The following is a 13215-nucleotide window of genomic DNA, read 5'->3' as shown; positions in this document are numbered from 1 at the left end:
GTTCACCGGGGTCCCCCTCTGGAGCCAGGCCCAGAGGTGGGGCACAATGGCGAGCGAGCGCCTGCTGGCCGGGCCTGTCACCACCCATAGCAGGGGCCATAAAGATCAGGCACAACGTGAGCTGGGCGGCAGCCGAAGGCAGGGCACTTGGCGGTCTGATCCTCGGCTGCATAAGCTTGCTCTTGGGACGTGGAACGTCACCTTGCTGGTGGGGGCAGGAGCCTGAGCTAGTGCGCGAGATGGAGAAGTTACGGCTGGATATAGTCGGACTTACTTCGACACACAGCAAGGGCTCTGGAACCAGTTTTCTCGAGAGGGGCTGGACTCTCATCCACTCTGGCGTTGCCAGCAGTGAGAGGCAACAGGCTGAGGTGGCAATTCTTGTTGCCCCGGCTCAGAGCCTGCACGTTGGAGTTCAACCCAGTGGACGAGAGAGTAGCGACCCTCCGCCTTCGGGTGGTGGGACGGGTCGTGACTGTTGTTTGGGCTTACGCGCCAAACGGCAGCTCAGAGTACCCCCCCCCTTTTTTGGATTCACTCGAGGGAATACTTGAGAGTTCTCCCGCGGGTGATTCCCTTGTTCTACTGGGGGACTTCAACGCTCATATTCGCAATGACAGTGAAACCTGTAGAGGCGTGATTGGGAAGAATGCCCGCTCGGATCTGAACCCAAATGGTGTATTCTTATTGGACTTTTGTGCTTGTCACAGATTGTCCATAACGAACACCATGTTCAAACATGAGGGTGTCCATATTTGCCCTTGGCACCATGACACCCTGTGTCATCGGATCTTTGGTCTCATGTTTTGCACACTCGGGTGAAGAGAGGGGCGTAGCTTTCTACCGATCACTACCTGGTGGTAAGTCGACTGCAAAAGTGGGGGAGGTTGCTGGACAGACCTGGCAGGCCCAAACGCAATGGGAGGGTCAGCTGGGAACGATTAGCAGAGTCTCCTGACAGAGAGTTTCAATTCAGATCAGATCAGACATACTTTATTAATCCCCGAGGGGAAATTAAAATTTTCAGCACAATCCCATTCAAGATCAGACAAACATTACAGGGAGACAAAACAGGATCGCTGACAGGTCTGCCAACTTCCGGCGCCCTTTACAAAAAAGGTGAGATACAGGTAAACAAATGGGGGGAATGGGAGAAAAAAATAAAAGATTAAAATAAAATATAATAAAATTAAAAAAATAGGTCTAAGCCTGGCCAGAGTGAGGCCAAGGGGAAAATAACAACTCATAGCCATAGTACACACCCCTCTTACATGTGTGTAAGAGGGAAACATCAAACATCAAAGAAAAAAAAGGACATTAAATACATTAAAGAGCAGAGCTGATGCAACCAGCCACTTCTACATACAGCTATGAATAAAAAGTAAAAGAGACACGGTGGTGGCCTCTGTGGTTTTCCACGCCATCGTCTGCTGGGATGGAGGGAGCATGGCCAGAGACAGGAGCAGACCCAACAAAGCAACTAAGAGAGCCGACTCCACTTTTGGTCGCCAACCAACTCTCGGTCAGTGTCCAGTCTGCATGGATGAGCGAGGATACGTCCAAGGAGACTGAGGTGTCTGATACTTGCTCATTCAGCCAAGACACTGTGAAGCTTGTCTGTCCGGGCGCTCAGTGCTTGCTCCGCAGCCCTGTCTCATAATCCGCATCTCCTCCATTCTCTCCAAACGAACTCTGGTGTGGCAGAGACCCAGCAGCTGGTCTCCATGGCCAGTAGGCTCCCGGGAGGCAGATCCAGAAGTCCACAAAAAAGCACCGCAAAAGTCACGAAAGTGCCCCCCTTTGTCATAGTCCCAAAGGGTCCCGGAACAAAAAGCGAAAAACATACATATATAACAACACATTAAAACATGAGTTCTGTGCTCTTGTGTCATCCTTTTGTGTTTCCCTCTTGTTTTCATGTGTTATTATATTTTTTTGCCTTTGGGACTGTGTGACAAGGGGTGGCACTTTCGTGACCTCTGTGGTTCTTTTTGTGGACTTCTGGATCTGCCTCCCGGGAGCCTTTTGGCCATGGAGACCAGCTGCTGGGTGTCTGCCACACTGGGAACGGTTTGGATGGACTGGAGGAGGTGCGGATGAGGGGACAGGGCTGCGGAGCTAGCACTGAGCGCTGGGACGGAGAGGCTTCGCGGTGTCTTGGCTGGGTGAGCAGGTGTCGGACACCTCAGTCTCCTTGGACGTATCCTCGCTCATCCATTCGGACTGGACACTGGCCGAGAGTGGAGTCGGCTCTCTTGGTTGCTTTGTTGGGTCTGCTCCTGTCTCTGGCCATGCTCCCTCCACCCCAGCGGACGATGGCGTGGAACACCGCAGAGGCCACCACAGTGGATATGTTTCTTTTAGTTTTTATTCATAGCTGTATGTAGAAGTGTCTGGTTGTATCCGCTGCTTTAATGTCTTTAATGTCCTCTGTGTTCTTTGATGTTTGATATTTCCCTCTTACATACATGTAAGAGGGATTTGTACTATGGCTATGAGTTGTTGTTTTTTTTTGTTTTTTTTTCCCTTGGCCTCAGTCTGCACCCCCTCTCCAGGGGCCCAGGCTTAGACCAATTTTTTCATTTTATTTTAATTTTCTATTTTTCTCTCCCATTCCCCCCTTGTTTACCTGTATCTCACCTTTGTTGTAAGGGGCGCTGGAAGCTGGCAGACCCGTCAGCGATCCTGTTCTGTCTCCCTGTAATGTTTGTCTGATCTTGAATGGGATTGTGCTGAAAATTTTAATTTTCCTGAAGGAACTCTCTTGACGGAATAAATAAAGTACTATCTAATCTGATCTAATCTAAGAGGGAAACACAAAAGGATGACACAAAAGCACAGAGCTCCTGCCAACAGCAGCCACTACGGCGGCGCCATCTTGGAAAAAAATTAAAATAAAATAATAATAATAATTCCCGCCTCCGGAAGAACTTTGAACATGTCACGAGGGAGGTGCTGGACATAGAGTCCGAGTGGACGATGTTCCGTACCTCTATTGTCGAGGCGTCCGACTGGAGCTGTGGCCGCAAGGTGGTTGGTGCCTGTCGTGGCGGTAATCCTAGAACCCGCTACCAGCGGTGAAGGATGCCGTCAAGCTGAAGAAAGAGTCCTATTGGGTTCTTTTGGCTGATCGGACTCCAGAGGCAGCAGACAGGTACTAACAGGCCAAGCGGTGTGCGGCTTCAGGGAGGCAAAAACTCGGACATGGGAGGAGTTCAGGGAAGCCGTGGAAAACGACTTCCGAACGGTTTCAAAGTGATTCTGGACCACCATACGCTGCGTCAGGAAGGGTAAGCAGTTCAATGTCAACACCGTTTATGGTGAGGATGGTGTTCTGCTGACCTCGACTGCAGATGTTGTGGATTGGTGGATGGAATACTTCAAAGACCTCCTCAATCCTAACAACATGTCTTCCTATGAGGAAGCAGTGCCTGGGGAATCTGTGGTGGGCCCTCCTATTTCTGGGGCTGAGATTGCCGAGGTAGTTAAAAAGCTCCTCGGTGGAAAGGCCCCAGGGGCTGATGAGAATTTAAGGCTCTGGATGCTGTGGGGCTGTCTTGGTTGTACCCCGAGAAGTACTGTGGGGAGTGCTGAGAAAGTATAGGGTAACAGATTATCTGATTGTGGCAGTCCACTCCCTGTATGATCAGTGTCAGAGCTTGGTCCTCTTTGCCGGCAGTAAGTTGGACCCATTTCCAGTGAGGGTTGGACTCCGCCAAGGCTGCACTTTGTCACCAATTCTGTTCATAACATTTATGGACAGAATTTCTAGGCACAGTCAGGGCGTTGAGGGTATCTTGTTTTGGTGGCTGCAGGATTAGGTCTCTGCTTTTTGCAGATGATGTGGTCCTGATGGCTTCATCTGGCCAAGATCTTCAGCTCTCACTGGATCGGTTCGCACCTCCAAATCAGAGTCCATGGTTCTCACCCGGAAAAGGGTGGAGTGCCATCTCCGTGTTGTGGAGTAGATCTTGCCCCAAGTGGAGGAGTTAAAATACCTCAAGGTTTTGTTCACGAGTAAGGGAAGAGTGGATCGTGAGATCAACAGGCAGTTGATCGTGAGATCAACAGGCAGTGGATCTCACGATCCACTCTTCCCTCACTCGTGAACACTTTCCACTTTTGGTGCAGCGTCTTCAGTAATGCGGACGCTGTATCGAGCAGTTGTAGTGAAGAAGGAGCTTAGCTGGAAGGCAAAGCTCTCAATTTATCGATCAATCAAAGTTCCCATCCTCACCTATGGTCATGAGCTTTGGGTTATGACCGAAAGGACAAGATCACAGGTACAAGCGGCCGAAATGAGCTTTCTCCGCCGGGTGGTGGGGCTCTCCCTTAAGAGATAGGGTGAGAAACTCTGTCATCCGGGAGGAGCTCTAACCAAAGCCGCTGCTCCTCCACATTGAGAGGAGCCAGATGAGGTGGTTCGGGCATCTGGTCAGAATTCCACCCGAACGCCTCCCTAGGGAGGTGTTTCGGGCACGTCCGACCAGTAGGAGACCACGGGGAAGACCCAGAACACATTGGGAAGACTGTGTCTCCTGGCTGGCCCAGGAACGCCTCGGGATCCCCCGGGAGGAGCTGGACGAAGCGGGTGGGGAGAGGGAAGTCTGGGCTTCCCTGCCTAGGCTGCTGCCCCCGCGACCCGACCTTAGATAAGCGGAAAAAGATGGATTGATGGATGGATAACGTGGATCAGGCTCTTAACTGTGCAAATTGCAATTAATGAGTCTTTTGTCACAGCTTATATAGGGCAGCAACAATTGTCACCATGCATTAGCTTGCATACTGACTGAACCCAGAGAATCAGCAGTGCGGAAAAAGTCATTAAACATGCGTTTTTTTTTTTCAGACAGTCCATAGGCTTACGGGAAGAACAACAAAATTGCATGACAGGAAGCTTTTACCTCGGCACGGGTTCATGGTTCTCTTATATCTTATAGATGAAAACTAGCGAAGGGGTATGACACTACGCTATATCTGAAATGCTTTTTGCAGCTGCACACAGTGGTGGTTTATAGTCATGAAATGTAGAGAACACATCTGTAGCTTTTAAATTTAAAAAAACATTGTACTTAAAATGCTCAGTTACCTTAAGTTACAGCAAGCCCATTCAGAATTAATATTAATTATACCGTAACTGTGCTTTTAAGTCATTGTAAGGATAAATGGCATGGTTGGTTATGTGTTACCAACGAATGGCCTTTCTAGAAAAAAAACAAAAACATTTTGTCCTGATAAACATTGAGGCTATGTACCTGCTATGTATATACTCTACCTGTGATCTATTGGTCAAAAATATTAATGCAACCATTATTGGAGAATGGCTGCACTCCAATGACCTTTGCAATTGCGTGCGGAATGTAGCACTAGCTGAAAGCAAAAACTTGACTTTTATGAAGTGTTACATGTATATTTTTAGTAAAAAAAACCATATTTGTTGCTTCACATTTCAGGAGCCCTTCCCCCATTTGTACCTTTTGTCTCTGAGAGCTCTGGTGTGTTATTGTTGGAAGCCCAGGAGCGCTGGGTCGGTGCCTGGCTGGCCTGCCCCCTCTCGCCTCCTCCAAGCTGCTGGCAGATGAAATATTTATGACTATATGGCTTGAAAACCTCACATTCCATTTGAAGTGCTGCAGCCGCTCTGATGCTGCCCCCACTGATGGCAACTGCCTTCGCCATGTTCATTCAACCAGCACTTTACCTCTCAGCGGGGGTGCCAAACAAGGTCCTATGGTGGGACAGCATGCATGCTCTGCCTTTCACCAATCAAGGACAGATTTTTTATGGTTGCATTACTTTACTGTTAATACCGGGAAAACAACTGTGCTCTATACATATGCAACACAGTATCCTTAGGGGAAAATGCCACCACTACACGCTTCAGAAATGTAAGCTCTTTCAATATTAGCATATCATCCATGCACCTCTTAAAACATTTACATGTGTAAAATACCTATTTCTTTAGATTATCCTGTTGTGAATAATATAGTGTAAAAAGATATACAGAGAATGCAGTTCCAAACACTAGAATGAAAGGCTATTCGGACAATTTTTTATTCATTTTTTTAAACAAAGGGATTCATGATTTAACCACTAAAGACTAGCTGAATTTTATGTATAAATATGTGGGTGTCATTTTATGACACCTCACCATCCATCGCTATTCACAGTTACTTGAAAATATGTTTTCGCACATCAGCTTGTGTGTTTGTCTTAAATATGTGGCACAAGGAAATATCATGTTTTCATCTCCTGTTTGTCACAGCATAGAGGACAGATTTATCCTGGCTTCTAATTTGCACAATAATATTACAAATTTGCGCCAATATTTCAGTATGAAAGTTATACTGCTTGTAAAAAGCTTTAAAATACAAGAATTCGCGTTCCACAAATTGAACAAAGCCTATGCTTATGCATGCACGGAGTCACATCGGTTCCTAAGCAACAGGTCTTTGCAAAACACACTCCGCTTTTCAACAGGTTTCAAGACCACTGCGAGTCCCATTACACAATAACCTTGAACAAACAGCTCACAGATCCCCTCACTTCTTGATGGAAGTCGCCGGGATAATTAGCGCAACACAATGAAGACATATTCATCTTCAGTGCAAGGTCTTCTTCAGCACAACGTGAAATCAACATTCGCCTTTAGTCATCAGACAAGGCTCAGGTTGCGAAGATGGCTGTTCTGAAAAATATTCTGAAATGCCTCAAAATGAACGAATATTGCATGTGTAGGTATTGAGTATATATTTTTTTTCAGTAAGCCCTGGACCCTTCAAATTAGGGCTGGGCGATATGGCCTTTTTTTAATATGTCGATATTTTTAGGCCATAATCGCGATACACGATATATATCTCGATATTTTGCTTTAGCCCTGAATTAACATTTGATACATATAATCGCAGCAGTGTGATGATTGTATGTGTCTACATTAAAACATTCTTGTTCATACTGCATAAATATAGGCCCATTTTAAACTTTCATGCAGAGAAGGAAATCACAACTAAGTCAATTGACCAAAACTGTATTTATAAAAGAGTTATTAGCAGGTGACTTTTCAAATGATGCTACATATTAGCAGTAATGCTACTTTTGGTAGCAACGTTTGTGCCCCAAACTTGACAAATTAAAGTTGTCTATTTGACATCTTTCCGCTTGAAGCTGAACGACCACCAGACGATGGACCCCTGCTGTTTTTCTTGGGAATTCATTTTTCCTTCAATCGCACCTTCTTTGTCTTGTATTACCACTCGCACGGCTTCGCTAGCATCACAGCTAACGTTACCCAGTCTGCTACCTCTCTGCTCCGTGAGGGCGTATACGTATGTGATGCATGACCTGACAGTATGTGACGTGTGTAAGTTTGTGCGCTTGCTGTCTGTGAGAAGGAGACATAAGGAGTGGGAAGAGCCTGTAGTGCAGGGGTCACCAACCTTTTTGAAACCAAGAGCTGCTAATTGGGTACTGATTAATGGGAAGGGCTACCAGTTTGATACACACTTAATTTGCTCAATTTACCTTTAATAAAGAAAAATCTATATATATAAAAAAAATGGGTATTTATGTCTGTCATTCTGTCGTACATTTTTTTTCCTTTTACGGAAGGTTTTTTGTAGAGAATAAATGATGAAAAAAACACTTAATTGAATGGTTTAAAAGAGGAGAAAACACGAAAAAAATTAAAATTAAATTTTGAAACATAGTTTATCTTCAATTTCGACTCTTTAAAATTAAAAATTCAACCGAAAAAAATTAAGACAAAAACTAGCTAATTCGAATCTTTTTGAAAAAAAAAAAAATATATATATATATATTTATAGAACATCATTAGTAATTTTCCTGATTAAGATAAAATTTTAGAATTTTAATATGTTTTAAATAGGTTAAAATCATATCTGCACTTTGTTATAATATATAACAAATAGGACCAAGCAAGGGCGTAGAATTGGGTAGGGACGCTAGGGACACGTCCCTACCAATATCCAGCCGCTACTGTGTAGTCACTATCAATACAAGCGCTGCCCGTAATGTTTAGTCAATGATTACGGCACAGAAAGGGTTAAATGTCGGTCTCTGCTGGAAGTCCCGCCTCTATCCTAAATATCGTTCACTGATTGGTTGCACTTTCATGCTAACTTACGTGTGATTGGCTCCTCACTGTAGAAAAAACAATCCCACCTATCCAGACGTTAGCTCCAAATTAGCACTGCATCTCGTCTTTTCCTCCACTTTTTTTCCAGGGGAATGTCAATGCTCAGTCCCCTCTACCATTGTTAACCCTCCCCGTAGGTGAAAGTTAACCTTAAACATGTGAATTCAACTACTTTAGTCCGTTTTTAACATCGTAAAAACATCATCTGTCTTTTTCTACGGACTGCAACAGTCCGTTGTCATGGATACATGACAAAAACTTCCATTCATACCAGTCATGCGTGCCTGAGGCGGAGTGATAGCCTACGCTGCGATCAGGCTTTAGAATAGTGGCCCATCCATCCATCCATCCATTTTCTACCGCTTATTCCCTTTCGGGGTCGCGGGGGGCGCTGGCGCCTATCTCAGCTACAATCGGGCGGAAGGCGGGGTACACCCTGGACAAGTCGCCACCTCATCGCAGGGCCAACACAGATAGACAGACAACACTCACACTCACATTCACACACTAGGGCCAATTTAGTGTTGCCAAGAATAGTAGCCGTGCTCAATATTTAAACCACGGTTAACAGCCAATCAGATCGCCGGATTTCACCTTTCCGTTTTTTTTTTTTTTTTTAATTTTGTTTCATGTAACATATTTACAGTACAAAAGCAGCAATAGAAAGAAGTAGTTGAAGGGAAAAATTGTGAGTGATTTAAACACAAGTTTGGGAAAAGATTATTACAGTTCATTTATGTTTATTTACAATGTTGTATTGCATGAATTTATTTCTGATGTTGTTGATGGACAGTAGGCTATGTTCATTGACAGTATGATGCACAGTTGCACTACAGCCCTACACTAAAGAGTAAAGATGAGAACTCTTCCAAGTTGTCTCCTTTGCTTTCATTTTAGTTGCTTTACCCTATAACATCTGCATGACGTGAAATTATGATCGATAATGTAAAAAAAAAAAAAAAAGTAAACTTTCAGAGTGCTGCCTTGGAGCACTTTTGTGTCCCCACCAATCTCAAAATCAAACCTACTCCATTGGGACCAAGCTATATTTCTAACAAAGACAAATCATTATTTCTTCTAGATTTTCCAGAATTTTTTTTTTAAAAGAAATTCAAAAGACTTTGAAATAAGATTTAAATTTGATTCTACAGATTTTCTAGATTTGCCAGAATATTTTTTGGGAATTTTAATCATAAATTTGAAGAAATATTTCACAAATATTCTTTGTCGAAAAAACAGAAGCTAAAATAAAGAATTAAATGAAAATGTATTTATTATTCTTTAAAATAAAGAAAAAATACTTGAACATTGAGGAAGGGATTTAAAATGTAAAAAGGTATATGCATTTAAAAATCCTAAAATCATTTTCATAGTTGTATTTTTTCTCTAAAATTGTCTTTCTGAAAGTTATAAGAAGCAAAGTAAAAAAATAAATGAATTTAGTCTTTAAAATATTTTCTTGGATTTTCACATTCTATTTGAGTTTTGTCTCTCTTAGAATTAAAAATGTCGAGCAAAGCGAGACCAGCTTGCTAGTAAATAAATACAATTTAAAAAATAGAGGCAGCTCACTGGCTGCTATTTGAGCTATTTTTAGAACAGGCGAGCGGGCTACTCATTTGGTCCTTATGGGCTACCTGGTACCCGCGGGCACCACATTGGTGACCCCTGCTGTAATGTAAAGCCCGAAGCTAAAAGCAACTGCGTGAGAACGTATACTCCAATATCACAATATAGTCATTTTCTATATATCGCCCAGCCCTACTTCAAATCAAGTTTACTAAAACACAACATATGTTTTAGAGAGCACTACATGGACATGAACAATAGAGAGTATGTGTTTTACTGCTGCCAATACTCATGTTCATGGCTGTAGATGAACAGTTAAGTCAACTTTATTTCTTAACATAAAAAAAAAAAAATCCATCCAAACACCTGATAGACAACTTGCAAATTAAGATATAGAGCATTACTTACCCTACAAAATATTTGCTCCAAAGTAGGTAGGTACCAACCGAATTCAGTCAATACTACAGCGTACAAGTTCACGTAAAATCAATGTTAACACATTTTGATATGTTGCAGTTTCAACACCTCCAAATTTGGTAATCAACATGACAATTAAGATGCACGTTGTAATCACCCAGCTTGTGTAATTAGTAATAAGTACAATACTTACAGTATTGACACTATGTTGGACTTAATAGTAGTGACAAGACCACAAAAAATGTTTAAGTAGTTGTTCACATTAACAAAAAAGTGCGATGGAATAGGTCCTTAAAGAGACCTGTTTTGGCATACATTGTCATGTTTACGGACGCAAACAAGGTTGCAAGTGTCAGTCCAGCGCATTTGTGGCGATTTCATGGACTTTAAATAACCGGGGTAAACATATTCCTAAAAAAAATAGTTTGCGTAGGAGATAAAGAAGGAACAGGGCAAGAATTTTGAATCTTGCAATTTTTGGGTCACTTGCTGTGATGCCAGTTCTGAACAACGTGTGGGCTAACACTCAGAGAAAGAAGTGGTGGGGCATTTATGAGATTTCTAAAACATCATCTTTTCGTAAGTGTTCTGCTCATTTGTCCAATATTTTTTTTTCTTGACCTTCTTTTTTAGCAAAACATTTATTTATGATTATATATGGGTGGGATGAATGCGAGGTCATATACCAGATTGCAGTTGCATCGAATACATATCGATATCTGACATAAGAAAAAGTTCAGAAACAGGTCACATATTGGCAAAAAAAAAAAAAAAATCCGAATTGACCTAGAGTGTGAACATTGCCTTATAGATATAAGAAAACAATATACCCCATTCGGACAGCATAGTTATCATTATCAGCTTAGTGTTAAAAAAATAGATCTAATTAGTAATTGTTAAATACAAAAAAAAGAGAGGTATTTCTAACAATTATTACTACATGAACACACAAAAGTACTGAAACTTACCATTGAGTACCAGAAATCAGTACCATATCGGTTCAAATGCAAAAGTACCCATCTCTAATGCCACATGAAAGCAACATAACACAATAAAGCAGCTTTCAAGACATTTACAGAAATAACACGTCATTGATAATCCTCCACTTCTTTTAACTATTCAGCTAATGCTCATGTGCAATGTGTACAATTTGTAAAAATATTGTTCAAAATCTAACTTATCCATGTTGTTAAATGAAAGGCACCAATTATATTGTACTACTTGCTAAAAAAAAGGGCATTGCATTACTTTCTAAAGATTTACACCTAAAATGTTGTGTATAAAGACGTGCTTGATATATGTCAGTATACAGAGAGATATAGTAGATGTCAGGCATTGAAGTTAAATCCCTTCAAGTATTGAGTTTTGCTAGTGGATTTAATGGAAAAAAGAAGTATATCTGCTACTGTGCTGTAGAACAGCAACACACACCTGGCTTACTCTCAGGGGAACAGACTCGTGATAGATTTTGAGCAGGAAAAAAAAACATAAGCCAAAGAGCAGATATGGGATGGTGAGGTTTACTCCTGTTTGCTGGCTCCTCACCTCAAGCAATTACATAGAGCAGAGGCTTTCTGGCATTATTTCTGTCAATCAACTGGTCTCAGTCAATATGTCTAAAGGAACTGCTGTACAGTCCAGTCATTTTCTTTGGATGTGCATTACCCAAGCATCTAGGTTATTAAAAACAAAAAGAAATGTAGGCAAGATGGATTAACATCAGTCAATGGCGCATCGATCAGTGTCCACCGAGCATAAATGGAAATCATTGTTGAAATGTCTTTGCATTAATAACCGTTTTAATAAGGATGGGTGAAATTGATGATGCTGATACAGTAGTTACAGCTTAATCAAAAGTCTGTTAGAGAGCCAAGGCAGTCTTTTTTGCTGAAATTGCTCAGTAAAAATGTAAACCAATTGCAGCAGGATATACCGGGGTAAGGATAAAAAACATCAAATATTACAACAACAATACAAAAATATGAAGGTGAACGTTTGCATTGAAATAAATAAAAAAATATGTGAATTGTTCATTTAGTTTTATTTTTTATTAAGAGACACTATAAGAGATACTGAGACGTACACATATTCGGAAACATGATAAAAATGAAGAACAAAGATATTGGGTTTCACTATGTAAAGCGCTTTGAGTCACTAGAGAAAAGCGCTATATAAATATAATTCACTGCACTGCACTGCCACAGAATATTTGTATCAATATTAATTTTTTCGTTTTTTACTTTAAACAATTCACTTCAAATGAAACAGCTGCAAGCATGTTGTGACTTAATTCTGCAGCCTGTTAAAAATTAGTCTCACAGTGCTCAGAGAAACAAATATTCCCTAGCAGGTTGAAGGGAATTTTGTCCAGACCTGTTTGCATATCAAATTCTGTTAAATACTACTATGCCTGTAAACCATGAGAAGCATGAAGCATTTGATTTAAGACACAATCTGATATTGTTCCATTAAAGGGGACCTACGAGGATTTTCTTATTTTCTGACTTAAAAATGTAGGTAAAGGTAACCCACGGTAGGTTCCGTACCTCAGTTTTTGGACGACGGTTTTGGTGCAGTTTTGGTGCGTTTTTCTGTGTTTACAGAGAACAATTTCATTTACTATCAAAAATTTAACTTTATTTTGTTTGTCTGCAAAAACTGCATTTTGCAATTAAAGTGTCACTGGTGTACTAAATACTATAAGTAACTAAACAAAGCACTTTCATATAATATATTAAAGTTAAAAGTTAAAGTACCCATGATTGTCACACACACAGTAGGTGTGGCGCAATCATTCTCTGCATTTGACCCATCACCCTTGATCACCGACTGGGAGGTGAGGGGAGCAGTGAGCAGCAGCGGTCGCTGCGCCCGGGAATTTTTTTGGGTGATTCAACCCCTAATTCCGACCCTTGATGCTGAGTGGCAAGCAGGGAGGTAATGGGTCCTTTCCTCTTATTCCTTGACTCCACGTACACATCAGTTCTTCCCAGCTGTGTTTTGGCAGTGGCACACACGTCTGTGCCACCAGAGGGGACCCAAAATGCGAACATTTCAGGAAAACGTTTTTAGCC

This window comes from Nerophis ophidion, linkage group LG12 (assembly GCF_033978795.1).
Source record: "Nerophis ophidion isolate RoL-2023_Sa linkage group LG12, RoL_Noph_v1.0, whole genome shotgun sequence".
NCBI classification, from domain to species: domain Eukaryota; kingdom Metazoa; phylum Chordata; class Actinopteri; order Syngnathiformes; family Syngnathidae; genus Nerophis; species Nerophis ophidion.
This window is presented reverse-complemented; position numbering follows the sequence as displayed.